The sequence below is a fragment of the Ovis aries genome, chromosome 6 (genome assembly GCF_016772045.2).
Source record: "Ovis aries strain OAR_USU_Benz2616 breed Rambouillet chromosome 6, ARS-UI_Ramb_v3.0, whole genome shotgun sequence".
NCBI lineage: Eukaryota > Metazoa > Chordata > Mammalia > Artiodactyla > Bovidae > Ovis > Ovis aries.
In genome coordinates this window covers 62,541,303-62,564,346 of record NC_056059.1, presented here as the reverse complement: position 1 = coordinate 62,564,346, position 23,044 = coordinate 62,541,303, and positions in this window count along the sequence as shown.

Here is a 23,044-nt window from a genome sequence, read left to right as displayed (position 1 = left end):
AAAGGTAGATTCATGAGGTTTAAGGGAAAAAAGCCATCTTCTTAACATAAAATACACAGTGAAGCAGCAAGTACTGACGTAGAAGCCGTTGCAAGTTATCTAGAAGATCATGCTAAGATAATAAATGAAAGTGACCACATTAAATACTAGATTTTCAATGTAGATGAAACAGCTTTACAGTGGAAGGAGATATCATCTAAGACTTTCATAGCTAGAGAGGAGAAATCAAGCCCAGCTTCAAAGTTCAAAGGATAGTTTTACTCTGTTAGGAGATACTGCAGCTGGTGACTTTAAGTTGAAACCAATGTTCATTTACCATTCTGAACATATGAGGGCCCTGAAATTTATGTTAAATATGTGCTACCTATATTATCAATAAAACAACAAAGTCTGTACGACAGCACATCTGTTCACAACATGATTTTCTGAAAATTTAAGCCCACTGTTGAGAGCTACTGCTGAAAAAGAAAAGATATTTCTTTCAAAAAATTACTGCTCACTGACAATGCACTTCATCACCCAAGAGCTCTAATGGAGATGGACATGACTACTGCTAACACAAAATCCATTCTACTGCTCATGGCTCAAAGTGTAATTCCAGCTTTCAAGTTTTATTACTTTAGAAATACATTTTGTAAGGCTGCTGCTGCCACAGATAGTGATTCCCCTGATGAATCTGGGCAACTAAATTGAAAATTTTCTGAAAAGGACTCATCATTCAAGATGCAATTAGGAACATTCATGATTCATGAGAAGAGGTCAAAATATCAACATTAACAGGAACTTAGAAGAAGTTGATCCAAATCCTTGTAGATGACTTGGAGGGGTTCATTCTTCATTGGAGGTTACTGCCACTGCAGATGTGATGGAAACAGTAAAAAATAAAAATTAAAAAAAAAAGACTAAAATTCAATGTGGAGCCTGAAGATATTACTGAATTGCTGTAATCTCATGATAAAACTTTAGGGGATGAAGAATTGCTTCTTATGAATGAGCACAGAAAGTGGTTTCTTGAGATGGGATCTACTCCTGGTAAAGATGTTGTGAACACTGTTGAAATGACAAGGGATTAGAAATATATAAACTTAGTTGCTAAAGCTCCCTGGGTTGGGAAGATACCTTGGAGAATGAAATGGCAATCCACTCCAGTATTCTTGCCTGGGAAATCCCATGGACAGGGGAGCCTGGCAGGCTACAGCCCTCGGGGATGCAAAAGTCAGACAAGAGTTAGCCACAAAACCACCATGAAAGTAGCATCAGAGTTTGTGAGTATTCACTCCAATCTTGAAAGAAGTTTTACTATATGTAAAGTGATATTAAACAATACTGCATGTTCCAGAGAAATTGCTCTTTTTTTGTTCTTGTGCTTTTCTTTTTATTTATTTTTTTCCTTTATTTTGCTTTACAATACTGTATTGGTTTTGCCATACATTGACATGAATCAGCCACAAGTGTACGTGAGTTCCCAATCCTGAACCCCCCTCCCACCTCCCACCCCATATCATCTCTCTGGATCATCCCCGTGCACCAGCCCCAAGCATCCTGTATCCTGTGTCAAACATAGATTCATTTCTTACACGATAGTGTACATGTTCCAATGCCATTCTCCCAAATCATCCCATCCTCTCCCTCTCCCACAGAGTCTAAAAGTCCATTCTATACATCTGTGTCTCTTTTGCTGTCTCGCATACAGGGTTATCATTACCATCTTTCTAAATTCCATATATATGTGTTACTATACTGTATTGCTGTTTTTCTTTCTGGCTTACTTCACTCTGTATAATAGGCTCCAGTTTCATCCACCTCATTAGAACTGATTCAAATGTATTCTTTTAAATGGCTGAGTAATACTCCATTGTGTATATGTACCACAGCTTTCTTATCCATTCATCTGTCGATGGACATCTAGGTTGTTTCCATGTCCTGGCTATTATAAACTGTGCTGCGATGAACATTGGGGTACACGTGTCTCTTTCTATTCTGGTTTCCTCGCTGTGTATGCCCAGCAGTGGGATTGCTGGGTCATAAGGTAGTTCTATTTGCAATTTTTTAAGGAATCTCCACACTGTTCTCCATAGTGGCTGTACTAGTTTGCATTCCCACCAACAGTGTAAGAAGGTTCCCTTTTCTCCACACCCTCTCCAGCATTTATTGCTTGTAGACTTTTGGATCGTAGCCATTCTGACTGGTGTGAAATGGTACGTCATTGTGGTTTTGATTTGCATTTCTCTGATAATGAGTGATGTTGAGCATCTTTTCATGTGTTTGTTAGCCATCTGTATGTCTTCTTTGGAGAAATGTCTATTTAGTTCTTTGGCCCATTTTTTGATTGGGTCATTTATTTTTCTGGAATTGAGCTGCATAAGTTGCTTGTATATTTTTGAGATTAGTTGTTTGTCAGTTGCTTCATTTGCTATTATTTTCTCCCATTCAGAAGGCTGTCTTTTCACCTTGCTTATATTTTCGTTTGTTGTGCAGAAGCTTTTAATTTTAATTAGATCCCATTTGTTTATTTTTGCTTTTATTTCCAGAATTCTGGGAGGTGGATCATAGAGGATCCTGCTGTGATTTATGTTGGAAAGTGTTTTACCTATGTTCTCCTCTAGGAGTTTTACAGTTTCTGGTCTTACATTTAGATCTTTAATCCATTTTGAGTTTATTTTTGTGTATGGCGTTAGAAAGTGTTCTAGTTTCATTCTTTTACAAGTGGTTGACCAGTTTTCCCAGCACCACTTGTTAAAGAGATTGTCTTTAGTCCACTGTATATTCTTGCCTCCTTTGTCGAAGATAAGGTGTCCATAGGTGTGTGGATTTATCTCTGGGCTTCCTATTTTGTTCCATTGGTCAATTGCTCTTCAAAGGAAGAATCAATCAATGCAGCAAACTTCACTGTTGCCTTATATTCAGAAATTGCTACAATTACTCCTGCTGTTGCTGCTGCTTAGTCACTTCAGTCGTGTCCAACTCTATGTGACCCCATAGACAGCAGCCCACCAGGATCCCCCATCCCTGGGATTCTCCAGGCAAGAACACCAGAGTGGGTTGCCACTTCCTTCTCCAATGCATGAAAGTGAAAAATCAAAATTGAAAGTGAAGTCACTCAGTCGTGTCCAACTCTTGGCGACCCCATGGACTGCAGCCTACCAGGCTCCTCCGTCCATGGGATTTTCACTCCTAACCTTCAGCAACCACCACCCTGACAACAATGAGGCAACCATATATGATCCAGTAATCCCACTTCCGGGTATATATTTGGATAAAACTATCATTCAAAAAAGATACATGCACCCCCATGTTCATAGCAGCACTAGTTACAAAGGCCAAGACACGGAAACAGCCTAAATGGTGATCAACAGATGAATGGGTAAAGTAGATGTGTCCATATATATAATAGAATAGTTCTCAGCCATAAGAAAGAATGAAATAATGTCATTTGAAGCAACATGGGTGGACCCAGAGATGATCATACAAAACGAAATGAGTCTGAAAGACAGAGACAAATATCATACAGGATAACTTATACGTGAAATGAAAACATGACACAAATTAACTTATTTATGAAACGGACAGACTCATGGACATAGAGAACCTATTTGTGAGTGCCAAGTGGGAGGGGAAGAAAGGGATGGAGTGGGAGATTCGAATTAACAGATGCCAACTAGAATGAATAAGCAACAAGGTCCTACTGTACAGTACAGGGAACTATACTATTTCCTGTAAAGAAAATCATAATGAAAAGAAACCAAATGAAAAAAAAAACATAATGAAAAAGAGAACCAAAATATGCGTGTATGTAACTGAACAATTTTTCTATACAGTAGAAGTTAACACAATATTATAAATCAATTATACCTCAATAAAATAAATTTAAAAAAACAATGAGACAACCAGTGAAAGATAAAGACTAAGGAGATTGCTAGCATCTTTTCAGTGGTAAAATACTTTTATTAAAATATGCAAATTATTTTTTTAGACATAATTCTATTGTACAATTAACAGACTATAGTATAGTGTGACCATAACTTTCATGTGCCCCAAAACCCAGAAATTCAGGTGAGTCACTTTATTGCAATTTTTGCTTTATTGTAGTGGTCTGGAACTGAATCCATAATACTTCTAAATTATGCCTGAATATAAACAAGAAATTACTATATTTTTATTAAGCCAATTTTATTAATAGTAACAGATTGTGTGGACCTCTGCCCAAAATAAAGAGAGGTTCTCCAGCATAGCAGAAAAAATTTAGAATCATACACATATGTGTGCTTAGTTGCTTTAGTGGCGTCCAACCCTTTGTGACCCCATGGACTGTAGCTCACCAGGCTTCTCTATCCATGCGATTACCCCGGCAAGAATACTGGAGTGGATTGCCATTTCCTCCTCCAGGGGATCTTCCCAACCCAGAAAGCATATACACATTTTCTGCAGCTCATCATTGGCAGCAAGTTTCTTTACCACTAAGCCACCTGGGAAGCCCAAGAATCATACAATCTGTATTTGAACCCTACTTCTACCACTATGAAAACTTTGTGTAAGTGAATTTTTATTAACTAAACTGAAATATTCTGAGTTTGCATGCAAGTTCGGTCATGTCTGACTCCTTACACCCCATGGACTGTAGCCCACCAGTCTTCTCTGTCCATGAGATATTTTCAGGCAAGAAGGCAGATTCTTTACCACTAGCTCCATCTGGGAAGTGCTGCTTCCTAATTATGACTTTAGGAAAGTTATTCTACATTTCTTCCCTGATAGCTCAGTTGGTAAAGAATCTGCCTGCAATGCAGGAGACCCTGGCTGGATTCCTGGGTTGGGAAGATCCCTTGGAGAAGGGAAAGTCTAAAGTCTACCCACTCCAGTATTCTGGCCTGGAGAATTCCATGGACTGTTTAGTCCATGGGGTCTCAAAGAGTCAGACACAACTGAGTGACTTTCACTTCACTTCATTCTACATTTGTCCTCCCATCCTACCTGGCATGGGTGATGAATTCCAATTTTTCATTTAGTTCTAAACCTCTGATACTATAGTTGTTAAATTCAATCATTACAAATTAATAATATGTTAATCAGCATGCTCCTTACATCAAAATAAAAAAGGCACAGTTTGTTATCTATATTAGGCTTGTTACCCTGAAGCAGCAGTTTGGGTAGATAACTCCAAAAATGTGTGAGATTACAAGTCATTTAAATATAACTGCCACCCATTTACCTTCGTTCCTTCCTTTCTTTCTCTCTGAATAGTTTAGCCATTAGGAGGGGCAAGCAAGGAAGGTGTCAGTGTAGGCTGGGAACAGTGTGGCCATGAGGAGCGATGAAGAGTGTGTCTGCTCATTGGCAGGTACACTGCAGGTTGACAGCAGAGCCTAAGCAAGGTGGGGATAACATCTTCGTAAGTAGTAAGGAGGTGGCGGCAGCAGCAATGAGAGACTGGAAACATACTGGAAGGATGAATTCACTAAGGAATACATTGAAGATTATGTAATCGCTGCTGAATTGGAATTGAAGGGATCAATATGACTAGATAGATAAATATCTCCTATGTCCACTGAGAAGGCCTGGAGCAGTGACACCCCAGCAGAGATAAACACTAGGTATAGTGTTCAGATATTGGTTTCTAAATACATATTTCCATTAGAAGAAACTAGAGTTCTTCGATGAAATGATCAATTTTAAAGCTCAAGCTAAAAACTGAACTGAAGAAAATTTGAAAAAATTAGCTTGGAAAAATCTTGTATTAAAAAGGAGAAAGTGCTCAAAAAATAATGAAGACATTAAAGAACAAAAATTTTAGCTTAAAAATATCATCTAAATAAACCTACCTAAGGAGACAAAAGACCAGTATACAGAAAACTATAAGATACTCATGAAAGAAATAAAAAACAAGCCAAACAAATGAGAAGTATATCATGTTCTTGAATTTGGAAGAATCAATATTGTGAAAATGACTGTACTAACCAAAGCAATCTATATATTCTATGCAAATCCCTATCGAATTATCAATGGCATTTTTCACAGAACTAGAGCAAAAAGTTTCATAATTTGTATGGAAACACAAAATACCCCAAATAGCAAAAGCAATCTTAAGAAAGAAAAATGGAGCTGGAGGAATCAATCTTCCTGATTTCAGACCGTACCACATAGCAACAGTCATCAAGGCAGCATAACACTGACACGAACACAGAAATATAGATCAATGGAGCAAGCTAGAAAACCTAGAGATAAACCCAGGCACCTGTGAACACCTTATCTTCAACAAAAGAGACAAGAATGTACAACAGGAAAAAGAGTGTCTCTTCAATAAGGGGTGCTGGGAGAATCAGACAGCTACATGTAAAAGAATGAAATTAGAACACTTCCTAACACCATACACAAAAGTAAATTCAAAATGGATTAAAGATCTGACTAGAAGCTGTAAAACCCTTAGAGGAAAACACAAAACATTTTTTGACATAAATCACAGCGTAATTTTCTCTACTCACCTCCTAGATTAATGCAAATAAAAACAAAAATAAACAAATGGGACCTAATTAAACTTAAAAGCTTTTGCACAGCAAAGGAAACCATAAACAAGAAGAAAAGATGGCCCTGAGAACGGAAGAAAATAATTGCAAATGAAGCAACCGACGAATCCCCAAATATACAAGCAGTTCATGTAGCTCAAATCAGAAAAACAAACAACCCAATTAAAAAATAAGCAGAAGACCAAAATAGACATTTCTCCAAAGAAGACATACAGATGGCTAATAAACACATGAAAAGGTGCTCAACATCACTCGTTATTAGAGAAATGCAAATTAAAACTATAATGAGGTATCGCTTCATACCTGTCAGAATGGCCATCATCAAAAAAATCTACAAACAATAAATGCTGGAGAGGATGTGGAAAAAAGGTAACCTCCTAGCATGGTTGGTGGAAATGTAAACTGATACAGCCACTGTGGAGAACAGTATGGAGATTTCTTTAAAAACTAGGAATAAAACTACCATATGACCCAGCAATGCAATTTCTGGGTATATATCCTGAGAAAACCATAATCGAAAAAGACACATGTACTCCAATGTTCATTGCAGTTCTATTTACAATAACTAAGACATGCAAGCAATCTAGATGTCCATCGACAGATGAATAGATAAAATAAGTTGTGGTATATGTGTATATATATATATATATATGTACACACACACACAATGGGATATTACTCAGCCATAAAAAGAAACAAATGTGAGTCAGTGAGGTGGATGAACCTAGAGCCTGTTATACAGAATGAAGTAAGTCAGAAAGAGGAAAACAAATATTGTATAACAACACATATACATGGAATCCAGAAAAATTATATTGATGAACCTGTTTCCAGAGCAGGAATAGAGAGGCAGACACAGACTTATGGACATAGTGGGGGAAGGAGATAAATTGAGAGGGTGGCATTGAAACATATATATTACCATATGTAAAATAGATAGCTAGTGGGAAGTTGCTGTATGACACAGGGAGCTCAACATAATGCTCTATGACAACCTAAAGATGTGGGATGGGTTGGGGGGTTGGGACAGAGACTCAAGAAGGAAAGGACATCAGTATACTTATAGCTGATTCATTTTGCTGTACAGAAGAAACTAACCCAACATTGTAAAGAAATTATCTTCCAAGTAATAACTATTTTTAAAAAGTAAAAGAAAAATTAAAGTGGGAGAGCTGCCCATTGAGACTCTCTGGCCATATTTAGAACAATTTGAATAACAAATGACTATTTCCCTGGTGGATCAGATGGCAAAGAGTCTGCCTGAAATGCAAGAGACCCACGTCTGATTCTAGGTTGGGAGGATTCCTGGAGAAGGGAATGGCTACCCACTCCAATATTCTTGCCTGGGGAATTCCATGGGCAGAGGAGCCTGGTGGGCTATAGTCCATGGGGTTGCAAAGAGTTGGACACAACTTAGCAAATAACACTTACTTTCACTTTCATTTAGCAAATAGTCATTAGCAAATTAAAAGCCATTTACAAAAATATGAATCTGTGAATCCATACTAATATAAATGAATAAATGAGTGCTGATAAGAGAGTATTTTCTCTTGGCATAATTTCAACTAATAAATATAAAGTAAATTATAGAATTAGAAAAATCACAATATGTTATAGTAATATCAATTTACCCAAGATATATCAGTGGATGCTAAAATGAATAAAGTTTGATGTACAGTGGGAACATATACAATCTTACAGTCACTCTTTACAAAATACTTATTAATCACAAAAGGACAATGAGTTATTTTACATGGAGAAACTAGGCAGATGTCACTTTAATCAAATGGTTGTTAACATCATGCATAACTAGATAAATTAAAATTTTGTACCACCTAACTAGAAACAATGAAAAGAAGACAGCATTGTTTCTCTGATATTATTGCCAAAAAAAATGCATAACCTGAATCTAAAAATATCAGGCAAATCCCAACTGAAGAACATTTTACAAGGTGACTGACTCTCATCTTCAAAAATTATTCACATCCGGAATGGCAAGGACAGACTGAATGACTGTTTCTGATTGAAAGACATTAAAGAAATTGTAATGTGCACTCTTGGTTTAAACTCGGGAAAACTGGTGAACTTTAAAGAGGGGCTAGAGAATTAATGATGATAATATAGCAATGTTAATTTTGATAATTGTATTGTGATTATGCAGGAGAATGTCTTTGTTTATAGGCATTATACACCAAGTTATTTGGGCATAATTAATATTATACCATTTCCTAATCCTTAAATGACTAGAGGAAAACTAAATTCTTTGTGTATTCTTATAAATTTTATCTGTTTGAAATTATTTCAGAATTTCAATTATTTACTTATTTTATTAAATAATTTAATTTAATGTAATATCACAAAAGCCAAAAGCTGGAGATAACCTAAAAGTCCATCAAAAGCATAAACAAGTTGTAGTGCATTTATATGACATAATACCGATAGTTAAGTAAATGCAAAGAAATACTGACGCATGTCATAATAGCGATGAATCTCATAAGCATTATGCTAAGTGAACAAAGGTAGACACAAAAGAGTAATTACAGTAAGATTTTGTGTATAAGAAATTCTTAAACATGCAAAAGTGCATATAATAATAGAAATCAGGTCTGCCTAATCCTGGAGGATGGGATAGCAGGAGGGTCTGACAGCAAATGGGCACAGCAGAACTTTTCAGAAGGATGGAAATGTGCTATGCTCATTGGGATGGTAGTTAGGCAGGTGTATACTGTTGATAAAAGTCTAAATCTGAATTTTATCATATACAATTATATCTCAGTACAGTTGACTTAAAAAAAAACTAAAATATTGCCAATATAAAAAAAATCAACAGAGGAAAAACCTGTAAAACATCAATAAAAACAAAAAATTTAAAAAGCAAGTTGCAACTGTTCTCTTTGGAAGCATTTAAATAAACAGTCCTGAAAGGGTAAATTACCTGTTTATTTACTTAAATTTAATGAGCTAGCAAATGTAATAAGCTTATAAGTATTTAATTTACTTATCTTTATTTTAAGGTTATGTATTTAATAAAATCCTATTATAGAAACAAAATTTCTAAACCCAACCACTTCATTATGTAAATGTATTGAAAGTTTGCCTTATCCTAATAGCTTAGCTTAATTTTAATTATGCATTGTTGAAACAATGTTGTTGTGTTTTAACAGTAAACAATTCAGTTCGCATTATGATGGGAGCAAATGGCTTGATTGGCCATTGGTCACGGAAAGGAATTCTGTGACTTCATCATCCACATCTCCTACAAAGTTTTTGAAATATTCTATACCAAAACCTTTGACTCTGGTGTACCTGAACACACCTTATTCTATTCTAAAATTGAAAGCATTTTTAATTGCCAAAAGACTAATATCCTTTAGGAGCAATATCCCAAACATTCAAGGGGACTATGAAAGTCACTCAGCCATGTCTCTTTGCTACCCCATGTCCTGTAGCTTGCCAAGCTCCTCTGTCCATGGGATTCTCCAGGCAAGAAAACTGGAGTGGGTTGCCATTCCTTTCTTCAGGGGGTTTTCCTGACCCAGGAATGGAATCTGGGTCTCCTACATTGCAGGCAGATTCTTTACCATCTACCTGCAGTGGAGATATAGGAACATATAATGTGAAATACAGAGAAAAGGGAAAATGATTTGTGTAAAGTGCATCATACAAGAGAAGCATTGCAAGGCTTTATACTAGCTGGGCCTTAGATTAGGCTATAATATTCTAGCTCCTTGCAAAACGTTCCAAAGTGTCGATAAGCTGTTTAGGGCTGGTATCTTGAGAGTCTACTCATAACCCATTCCTTTTAAAAAAATTATTTGCAGACTGATTATACTGGAATAAAAAAGAAAAGACATCTATGATTTAAATATCAAAAATTATGCCCCATAATTTTGCTCCTCAGTTCATGGGTGGATTATTCAGTGTCTTTAAGAGCTACCCCTAAATTATTTAGAGGAAACTAATCTAAATTCTTCTGCCGCCTGAATTATTTAGGACATAAATGTTTCCTGTTGAATGTTTCTGTGGTCACATATTGTGTCTTGGCCTAAGTGAATAAAATTAGCTTTAATGCAATAATACAAAAGCAATGTTTAGAAATAATACATGAAGTAATTGTCATTTTTTTCTTATAAAAATGATGAAGTAGATATTGGCAATAATATACATTTCTTAATTTTTTTCAGTAAAGGCTTATGCCAACAAGAAATGCTCCCCTCTCTCTCTCTGTCTTTCACTTATCTCTCTTTTTCCTTATATGACAGTCAATTACAATGAAAGTTTTGCAGTCAGATTTTTAGCTCATTTCTAAATCTGCCATTCCTGGTTCAGATTTCCTATTACCTATTACAATATTTTATATTAGCAATAATATTCTTACCAGTGTGGCCAGTTATCTTGCCGAAGAGAAGTTGGCAATCTGTCATTTGATGTGAAATCCAGTGCATTCTCTCTGGAGTGTAGCTTTGATTATATTGCTAAGAGATAAAGCTGTACTTTATTTGTCCCACAGGCTTAGAAACATGCTACCTTGAAGCCTCTAGAAGTCTCATTTTTGTAATTAAATTTAATTGTCTCTCATTTACTGGCACTTATAGTAAATCTATAACCACGTGGTTTGAGTTTCAATTTTTATTTCTCTTTTCATCTTCTTATACGTTAGAAAGATGGGAGAAAGGAGAGGAGTAGTCAGGTAAACATTCCAGAATCATAGGACAGCAGGAAAAACAAGAATGTGGAAATGACTTAATGAATCAAAAAGGGAATATGAAGGCAATAATGCCATTATTTTGCTCTTTAGAGACTCTCTTGAATTAAATTAACATATTCCTGAATTGAATAGTAGTTTGAATGTAATGAACATCCTTGGTTAGTGGTTTATAATTTCAATTAACAGAAGGCAACTTGAGACACATGAAGAAAAATAAAAATATAGCTTAGACTCATGGAGGAGGTAGAATTTGCTAGATAGACACAGATATTTTGCAGAATCCAAGTGACTCCAGGTCTCCAAAGAGACTGCAACAAGGAATTGGAAACCTGGAGTCCATAGGTTCGCACAGCCACATGACTGAAGGGCTAAGCAGCAGCAGAGCCCTCACTGCACCCCTAACTTGCTCCTCTCTGGACTTACTTTTTTTATTTGTCTGTCTCCATAGAACCTTGAATATTCATTGAAAGGACTGTTGCTGAAACTAACACTCTGATACTCTGGCCACCTGATGTGAAGAGCTGACTTATTAGAAAAGACCCTGCTGCTGGGAAAGATTGAAGGCTAAAGGAGAAGGAGGCAGCAGAAGATGAGATGGTTGGATGGCATCACCGACTGAATGTACATTAATCTGAGCAAACTCCAGAAGACAATGAAAGACTGGGAAACCTGGCATGTTGCAGTCCACGGGATTGTAAAGAGTCAGACATGACTTAGCGAATGAACAACAACAGATCAGCTTCCCAGTCCACACGGCATGCAGACTCTGGCTAGTCCAGAGTTCCCAAGGTTAGCTCTGGTATGTTCAAGAGAAGCCCAAACTCACCTAAAATTCCCTGGAAGAATATTCTTACAAACTTGTTGAGCCAAATGCCTTCCCACTATCCAAGCAACCTATCAACAAGGATTTCATTATGTGGCTTTGGGGCCTTGGGTTTTCATAGTTTTCCTTAGCAAAGGAGAGATTATTGGTTCATGAGCTGGGCAGATACTTACTATATACCCGCCATAGAAACCTGTAGCTAAACCATTGTAAAGCAAATTGTCCTTTTAGGTCATGTTCTTTAGCATTCTAAAGTACCTTACTAAAGTAAAGTAAATTTTAAAGTAATTTACCATAAACTGAGAAGAAATTATATATTTTGCCTATACAAATAGAAAATACTTTGTATGTTGAATGTTCAATTTTCTTTCTCCAATGTCTATTTTGTCAATATATTTCAGGTTTTTATATCTGAAACATAGTTTCCCATATTTCCCTGAAGTTGCCATTAACAACTAAGCTGGAGAGTTCACTGTCAATTTATCATGACCTATTTTCCCTTCCAAAGTCAATTCTAGGACTGTAAAGGTAAGGAATATATTCTATAATTCCCACCATCCTCTCCTTGGCCTGGTTCTGAGTTAGGACTTGCCAATGAGAAGCATTTGCATGAGATTTGTATGAAGTGATTATTTTTCCAGAGGCAGTTTCTTTCAGATGTGTGGACAAGCATGAGACCCAGAGTCTTCCTAGGGAACCCAAGAACCACCAGCCTCGCCACTGAAACCTGAGCAGGTTGTTGGGAGCTTCCTGGAGATGCTTAAGAATTCCAGAAGCTTTCAGATGAGAACTTAACCATCTACTTGAGTTTTCAGACTGAGGTCTTAAATCGTGGCTCCCTTGACCCCAACTCTTTCAATAATTGTGTACCTCTTTAATTTATATATTAAATATTTTGTACCTAGAATACACAAAAAGCCTGTGTTCTCCATTGCACCACATCTTATAAAAAGATAATTGTAATCTGCTATCAGCTTTATTTTTCATAAGCTATAATATGTAGCATCCTCCTGAGTCCATGGTCTAACCACTCTAAAACTAAATTCAAGATCCTCAGTTGTATCATGTTCATCTTAAATAATACTTCTGCTTATCTGATCTAGAATCTAATCACTTTCACTCATGGTGAACAAAATTGTCAAATTCAGAAGTCCCACAAAACATTGCATATATTTCTTTTTAGAATAATATAATGTCATTACTTTCAAAAATATCATTTGCCCTGAATATATCTGAAAGCCTGTGGGAATGAAACTTGGCAACAGTCATAAGTTGGTCTTAAAGATGGACAGTTCAGTCATCATCAAAAAATTGCCTTCAAAACTTCTACATTTCCCTTTAATGTACTACTTTGGATGTGACTGTCAATCCAAGTGTGTCCCCTAAAAGTTTTCAGGGATAAAGTACATCGTTTTTGAAATACATTCAGAACTCCTTTGGAACACTTACTGCTGCCTATTGATAAGGTCCTTAGCATATAACACATGACTCATCTTCCCATACTTTCCTGGTACGTATTTGTTTTTATTAAAACTAGTTTTGACTGCTGAATTTGCCTTGGATATTGAATTTGTATAAAGTTCACATCAGAGCACTGGGAGGAATAAGCACAGTATAAATAAATCAAATCCAATGAATAAAGCATTAGGTGGGCTGTGCAACAGGACAGAAGTATCTGTATGTTTGTAGGAAATTCAATACAAGATGAATGGTTTGGGAAAACATGTGCACAACTAGGAAAGTGCTCCAAACAAGCAGCCCAAAGGCAGTAAGTCTTTCATTCACACACCAGTGGCCCATCCAGCTCGAGTTTCCACGGTCTGTGAAACCCAGTTGCTGAAGCTCTCTTTTCTCTTTGAAATCAAAGACACTGAATTCTACTATGAATTTCACACATTAACATAAACATGTCCACAGTTAGCTGATTATTCTCTGGGCTAGAATTTATGAAAGTTACGAGATGAAGCTTATATTTAATTAAAAGATGTTGGTGAGGATAGATTCATAATTATCAAAGGTTTTCTGAAAGTCTTTCAGCAGAATCTGACACCCAGCAGTGGGCTGTGTTATATTGTTATATCCCTAGTAAGAGTTTCAAGCAAAAATTTGTTTTTCAAATGGCAGTAATTCCCTTAACTCATTTTCTTACTATAGAACAATGTCTGTTAAAGCAAAAACAGGCTTCCAGGATGTGGTACGTCAAGCAGTGAAAAGTAGCAGTGCATATTTCACCACCATGCACAACCTTTCACACCATGAAAAATGTCACTATCTTTAACCCAGATCTGCAATGTTGGCAAGAGTTTGAAGATGTCTGTAAGACTGAAAAACAAAAACTGATCATTTTGTTTCAATTACATTTAATTTTCATGTGTTGATTAATTTTACTGTTTACCATGTAGAGAAAAAACATATGAATCTAATTATGTTTCTATTTTTAACCAATTTTTCCTATATCTTAGGCAGATACACCTCAAATATTTCAAACTACTAGGGAAATGTTTTGCATATTTTCTGAATATTGTGAAGCATCATATTTTTAGAAAAAATTCTAGTTTATCACTTGGCTTTTAAGACAGCAATATGAGGAGAAAGAAAACATGAAAGAAACTAAGAAATTTCTATTCCCACATGCTGAACTAATCTTCAAAGAAGAGGAAAAGGCATAAAAAAAGAGCAATGGAGGATGATGGCAGGAGGCTGTCATCTGCTCAGAGAAAGTTGAATAAAATTTCTTTTAGAGAAGTGTCAGAACATCTTCCCTCACAAGCTGTATATAAGAGGCAACAAAAATTTCAAAAGAGAGCCCCTGTCTACATCAGATCTCAGGAGACATTTTACTGAAAATTTACAGTCAAGTTCCTTGTCCAAAACATTGAATCACATGAGTTTGTTCAGATCTTAGAATGTCACATCTTCCATTCTATATTTGAGCTCATAATCTATAGTGCCACCCATATGCAAAAAAAAAAAATCTAGAAATACTAGTAATCTTTGTGTTAAGACTGCCTGAGCAAGGACAGATTGATAGAATTTTTTTGAGTAATATCGTGCAAATGCAGTCAGGGAAATTGTCTGGGGGAAAGTCATATTTATACTTGCCATGAATTTTTTGTTCATATTTGTTCACTGGATTGTTACTTTAGCCCATAAACGTCACTGAATAATTCAATTTAAAACCTCTTTTAAAGTTGTCAGATGAAATGTCAATACTAGTACATTCCACCAAGCAATATCTAAATCCTATGTTACTTTTTTTTTTTAATAAATACAACTAGATATTCAGTGCGAGGCCAGCCTCAGACTCAGGACCATGCTTATACCTGTGGACTCAGGCACCAGACTTTTTCCAGTACCAGGTTGGGCCCAGGGGACCGAAGCTTCAGAGTTGCCCCTACAAAGACAGTCGGTAGGCCCACTTGTATGAATCCAGACACCAGACCCACCTACCTACTGATCCAGACAGTGCAATTCTCATAAAAATTCCAATAGCATTGTTTTGCTGAATAGAAAAAAATATATACTGATTCTAAAATTTATTTGGAACCAAAAAACTCTGAATAGTCAAAGAAATCTTAAGAAAGAAGAAAAAAGCAGGAGGCATTATACTACCTGATTTCAAAGTATATTACAAAACTATAGTAATCAAAATAGCATGAAACAGGTATTAAAACACACACACACACACATAGACCAATGGAACACAATAGAAAGCCCAGAAATAAATCTACATATTTTGGTCAACTGATCTTCAACAAAGATGCCAAGAACACACAACAGGGAGGAGAAAATCTCTTTAATAAATAGTGCTGAGAAAATTGGATATACACATGAGGAAGAATAAAACTAGATCCTTATCTCACTCCTATACAAAATCAGCTCAAAATGAATTAAAGTTTGAAATATAAAACCTGGAAAGGTAAAACTATTATAGGATTAGAGAAAATGCTTCTTGACATTGGTTGGCAATGATTTTAAACATCTGACCCCAAAAGTACAGACAACAAGAGCAAAATTAGACAAATAGGGCAGCATCAAACCAAAAAGCTTCTGCACAGTGAGGAAATAATCAATAGAGTGAAAGGACAACCTACATAATGTGAAAAAAGATTCACAACGCACACATGTGATAAGGGCTTAATATCCAAAATACATAAGGAACTTAAGTCAATAGCAAGAAAACAAATAACCTGATTTTAAAATGAGGAAAAGATGGAATAAATGTTCATTCAAAGAAGACATAAAATGGCCAACAGGTACAGAAAAAGGTGCTCAACATCACAAATTATTAGGAAAGTAAAAATAAAGATGAGATGTTGTCATCTCATATCTGCTAGAATGCTTATTATCAAAAAGACCAGAGATAAATTTTGCAAAGGTGTGGAGAAAAGGGAATGCTTGTGTATTATTAGTTGGAATGTAAACTGGTGTGGTTGCTATTGAAAACTGTGCTAAGATTCCTAAAATAAAAATAGAACTACCATACGATTCAGCAATGCTACTTCTGAGTACGTATCCAAAGGAAATGAAGCCAATGTCTCAAAAAGCTACCCTGTGCCCTTTTGCTCATCGCTGCATTATTTGTAGTAGCCAACATATGGAAACAACCTAAGCATCCATTGATGGATGAATGGAAAAAGAAAATTTGGTACTTATATATCATGAAATATTATTATTTAGCCTTAGAAAAAAAGAAATCTTGTCATTTGTGACAACATGGATGGACTCAGACACTATTCTGTTCAGTGAAATGTCAGGCATGGAAAGACAAATACTGCATGATCTCATTTATATCTAGAATCTAGAAAGTTTACATTTATAATTATATTGATGATGTATATAAAAGCAGAGAGTAAAATGGTGGTGACCAGGAGCTGAGGGCTAGGAGATGTTGGTCAGAGGACACAAAGTTTCAGTAATGTAGAATGAAAACTTTCTGAAGATCTAATGATAGTCACTATAGTTAACAACACTATATGTATTTGAAATTTGCTAAAACACTGGATCTTAAACGTTTTTACCATTTGTGTCAATGGGCTTCCCAATGGCTCATCAGATAAACAGTCCACCTGAAATGCAGGGAAAACGGGAGATGTGGGTTTGATCCCTGGGTCAGGAAGATCCCCTGGAGGAGAGAGATGACAGCCCACTCCAGTACATGTGCCTGAAAACTCCCATGGCCAGAGGAGACTGGTGGGCTACAGTCCATGGGGTCACAAAGATATCATATTATATATTTGAATGTTTCTAAGAGACTGAATCTTAAATGCTTTTACTGTATACACACAAAAAGATAACTGCAAGGTGATTAAAAACAGTTAATTAGTTTGACTGTGGTAATAATTTCAAAATGCATACATATTGCAAGATATCACAAGGTACAGTGTAATTATGCACAGTTTTTTATTGGTCAGTTATACTTCATTAAGTTCAGTTCAGTTCAGTTCAGTCGCTCAGTCATGTCCAACTCTTTGCAACCCCATGAACTACAGCACACCAGGCCTCCCTGTCCATCATCAACTCCCTGAGGTTACTCAAACTCATGTCCATTAAGTCAGTGATGTCATCCGTCTCATCTTCTGTCATCCCCTTCTTCTCCCACCTTCAATATTTCCCATCATGAGGGTCTTTTCAAATGAGTCAGCTCTTTACATCAGGTGGCCAAAATATTGGAGTTTCAGCTTCAACATCAGTTCTTCCATGAATATTCAGGACTAATTTCCTTCAGGATGGACTGCTTGGATCTCCTTGCAGTCCAAGGGACTCTCAAGAGTCTTCTCCAACACCGCAGTTCAAAAGCATCAATTCTTTGGTGCTCAGCTTTCTTCACAGTCCAACTCTCACATCCATACACGACTCCTGGAAAAACCATAGCTTTGACTAGACGGACCTTTGTTGGCAAAGTAATGTCTCTGCTTTTTAATATGCTGTCTAGGCTGGTATGGCTGAGCAACTGAACTGAACTGAACTGAACTGAGGTTGGTCATAATTTTCCTTCCAAAGAGTAAGCATCTTTTAATATCATGGCTGCAGTCACCATCGGCAGTGATTTTGGAGCCCAAAAAAATAGTCTGATACTGTTTCTACTGTTTCCCATCTATTTCCCATGAAGTGATGGGACTGGATGCCATGATGTTAGTTTTCTGAATGTTGAGTTTTAAGCCAGCTTTTTCACTCTCCTCTTTAACTTTCATCAAGAGGCTCTTTAGTTCTTCTTCACTTTCTCCCATAAGGGTGGTGTCATCGGCATATCTGAGGTTAGTGATATTTCTCCTGGCAACCTTGATTCCAGCTTGTGCTTCCTTCAGCCCAGCATTTCTCATGATTTACTCTGCATATAAGTTAAATAAGCAGGGTGACAATATACAGCCTTGACGTACTTCTTTTCCTATTTGGAACCAGTCTGTGGTTCCATCTCCAGTTCTAACTGTTGCTTCCTGGCCTGCATGCAGATTTCTCAGGAAGCAGATTAGGTGGTCTGGTATTCCCATCTCTTTCAGAATTTTCCACAGTTTATTGTGATTCACACAGTCAAAGGCTTTGGCATAGTCAATGAAGCAGAAATAGGTGTTTTCTGAAATTCTTGTTTTTTTGATGATTCAGCGGATGTTGGCAATTTCATCTCTGGCTCCTTATATTTCATTAGTACTGGGAAGTAAGGATGATCGAAATTTACACAGTTCATGTAGATATAGGTGAAAAGTTCTGAAGGAAACATCAAAGTGTGTATTTATGGTAATTTCTTTTTCCTATTGTCCATTGTTTTACAAAAAGCTACAATAACCATGTATAAATGTAATATTCAGAAGTAAGTTTTTATATATATCAAAAATCACTCCTACTACTAAGATATTTGAAAAGAAAAGTGTGCTGGCATCAACCTACTGTAACATTACTTTAATTTTTCCAATTACGTAGGTCAACCTCTTCTTAACTATCATGGAGTTAGTAAGGAGCAAATATCTCTCACATAACCTCAGATTTTCCAAACTTCTGGATGGGAAGATCCTGTTTCCAAGCATTAGCTGACCATTTAAATCTTTAATCCATTTTGCTTATTTGATTATTCCACTAATGGCATCGTCTTCATAATCACAGGTCACTGGTGAAGGAAGATACATCCTACACATTTTGACAACTAGTATTTGTCACTTTTTACTGGGATACACTTACTAATCCAGATTCCCACTAATCCAGGCCACAGTAGAGGAATCAAATCTATACATTTTTAAAATTCACACTCTCATTCCCAGGCGCTTTTCTCCAAAGCACAGTGATAAACTAGCTTAATGTTAAAACAAAACTTTCTCATCAGCTACAGGATATGCTGGAAAATATTTCCACCAAGAACCTATACATTTTTTATTCTAACCCAGGTTCAGTTCAGTTCAGTTCAGTCACTCAGTCGTGTCCGACTCTTTGCAACCCCATGAATCGCAGCACGCCAGGCCTCCCTATCCATCACCAACTCCTGGAGTTCACTCAGACTCGTGTCCGAGTCAGTGATGCCATCCAGCCATCTCATCCTCTATCGTCCCCTTCTCCTCCTGCCCCCAACCCCTCCCAGCATCAAAGTCTTTTCCAATGAGTCAACTCTTCGCATGAGGTGGCCAAAGTACTAGAGTTTCAGCTTTAGCATCATTCCTTCCAAAGAAATCCCAGGGCTGATCTCCTTCAGAATGGACTGGTTGGATCTCCTTGCAGTCCCAGGGACTCAAGAGTCTTCTCCAACACCACAGTTCAAAAGCATCAATTCTTCGGCGCTCAGCCTTCTTCACAGTCCAACTCTCACATCCATACATGACTACTGGAAAAACCATAGCCTTGACTAGATGGACCTTGGTTGGCAGAGTAATGTCTCTGCTTTTGAATATGCTATCTAGGTTGCTCATAACTTTTCTTCCAAGGAGTAAGCATCTTAATTTCATGGCTGCAATCACCATCTGCAATACAAAAAAGCAAAATCACTGTCTGGGGAAGCCTTACAAATAGCTGCGAAAAGAAGAGAAGCAAAAGCAAAGGAGAAAAGGAAAGATATAAGCATCTGAATGCAGAGTTCCAAAGAATAGCAAGGAGAGATAAGAAAGCCTTCTTCAGCGATCAATGCAAAGAAATAGAGGAAAACAACAGAATAGGAAAGACTAGAGATCTCTTCAAGAAAATTAGAGATACCAAGGGAACATTTCATGCAAAGATGGGCTTGATAAAGGACAGAAATGGTCTGGACCTAACAGAAGCAGAAGATGTTAAGAAGAGATGGCAAGAATACACAGAAGAACTGTACAAAAAGTATCTTCATGCCCCAGATAATCACGATGGTGTGATCACTCATCTAGAGCCAGACATTCTGGAATGAGAAGTCAAGTGGGCCTGAGAAAGCATCACTACGAACAAAGCTAGTGGAGGTGATGGAATTCCAGTTGAGCTCTTTCAAATCCTGAAAGATGATGCTGTGAAAGTGCTGCACTCAATATGCCAGCAAATTTGGAAAACTCAGCAGTGGCCACAGGACTGGAAAAGGTCAGTTTTCATTCCAATTCCAAAGACAGGCAATGCCAAGGAATGCTCAAACTACCGCACAATTGCACTCATCTTACACGCGAGTAAAGTAATGCTCAAAATTCTCCAAGCCAGGCTTCAGCAATACGTGAACCATGAACTTCCACATGTTTAAGCTGGTTTTAGAAAAGGCAGAGGAACCAGAGATCAAATTGCCAACATCCGCTGGATGATGGAAAAAGCAAGAGAGTTCCAGAAAAACATCTATTTCTTCTTTATTGACTCTGCCAAAGCCTTTGACTGTGTGGATCACAATAAACTGTGGACAATTCTGAAAGAGGTGGGAATACCAGACCACCTAACCAGCCTCTTGAGAAATCTGTATGCAGGCCAGGAAGCAACAGTTAGAACTGGACATGGAACAACAGACTGGTTCCAAACAGGAAAAGGAATGTGTCAAGGCTGTATATTGTCACCCTGCTTATTTAACCCAAGTTACCCCTAGATATCTGACTGAACTGGAGAAGGAATGAAGCTGACCCAAAGATAGAGACAAAATCTGACATGGTTTTCATATGAAGCTAAATTTAAATATGGACTCAGTTATAAAGGTAGTTACTAACTCCATATTCTAGAAAATAGTAGGGGAAGGTAAAGAGGTGGAGAGAATACAGAGGTTAGCTGATACTTGTAATGAAAAATGTAGAGATAATGGGGAAGTGAGACTGTGTGGATCACTACTCTCATTTCTACAACTGGTCATAAAACATGGTTTATATTGACAGATTTCTTCCTCATTTTATTTCACTTTAAGTCTCCCTCAGTCAACACATAGTGGGCTGGGTTCTTTTCCTGGGAGAATGATCCAAACCTATATTTCCAGGTTATCTTACCTTAGGATCGCTCTGCTTTTATTGTGAAACTACCAACTTCCATTGACCTTTATCACTGACTGTGGCAGCTGGGGGAGGTGTCTGAGAAACTGCCCGGTCCCAGACAGCCTCCTGCCTACACACTTCGTATAGCACCAACTACTTTCCATTGACGAACAAGACCAATCAATCAAACAGTAACATTTTTTTCTGTAGATCTGACGTCATCCAAAGCCAGAAATGACCTTATCAATGTCTCGACTTTCACTTCCACAAATTGTTATTTTGGCTCCCAATGAAAGCATTCCTTCTTTGAATACTAGGATATTGATAACCTGACATCATGGGGACAAAAAACAAAAATATTTGGAGCCAAAATATAACAGTAATATTGAGAGGATTCATCCCTGTTGATTCCCAGATTAATATATTCTGATTATGCAAAAACCAGTCCCATACCGGAAAAGGCAATGGCACCCCACTCCAGTACTCTTGCCTGGAAAATGCCATGGATGGAGGAGCCTGGTAGGCTGCGTCCATGGGGTCGCAAAGAGTCGGACACAACTGAGTAACTTAGCAGCAGCGGTCCCGTACACTGTCTTTGGGGAAGAGTGTATATTAGACTCTAAATGCTTAAATTTTTACTTCCCAATTTCCTTACTTCTTTTAATATCCAATTATTGTCTTTTACCAAACCAGTCTTTCTTGGAATAGATAACTTGACTGCAAAGACATCCATTGCTTACAGGATGAAAACAAAGCCCTGTGCTTTCAAAGATTTTACAGTGTTCCCAATCTCTAATCCAGTGTGGCAGGTACTAAAAAGTACACAAGTACTTTATGCATGTTAATTTAATACTCTTAATAACTCTGTGAGTTAGGTATTCGTGTTATTCCCATTTCATAAATAAGAAAATTTAGGCACAGAATGTACAAGAAACTTGCCTAAAGTCACACAGTTGGTAAAGGGCAGAACTGGGATTCAAAACCAAGTCGTCTGAATCCAGAGCCTGTGCTCCTAACCGCAGTGACATACTGGGATCATCATTTTCTTTAGGATCACGTAGAACCTGTGATGGATGTTTGCCAACCTCCAAGCATTGCTGCTAAGTACCTCGTTTTCCACCTGCTTGAGTTCAGAGCTGGGCATGATTTTCCAGCCATCTTTACATGTAGAAATTCTAGATATTATTAAAGACACTGCTTTAAGCTAAGCCCCCCAAGAATTCTCCCATGTTCAAATATTCTGTCCTATGGAGCATCTCATACTATTTAGTGTCTTTACCAGACATCTGAGAACCAACAACCTACATTGAGCAGAGTGTGTGTTCTATCTAACTGTAACCTGTCTTACAACCACATCATGCCAGGGACAAAGTCACATCATAGTCATTTTGTAGCCCTCACAATGCCTGGCACATTTCTTAACTGAGAGTCCCACTTTTAGTTTTGATTCCAGAAACTCAGAGAGTTTTGACAATTACTTATCACAATAACATTGTTAACAAATTTAAATATTTTATTCAGAGACTTCTACTTTATAAAAAGGCTCAAAGATCCTCCCCGATTTCCATTTCTGCAAACATAAAAGGAGAAGAAAATGGGAAGAGGACACATTTGGTGG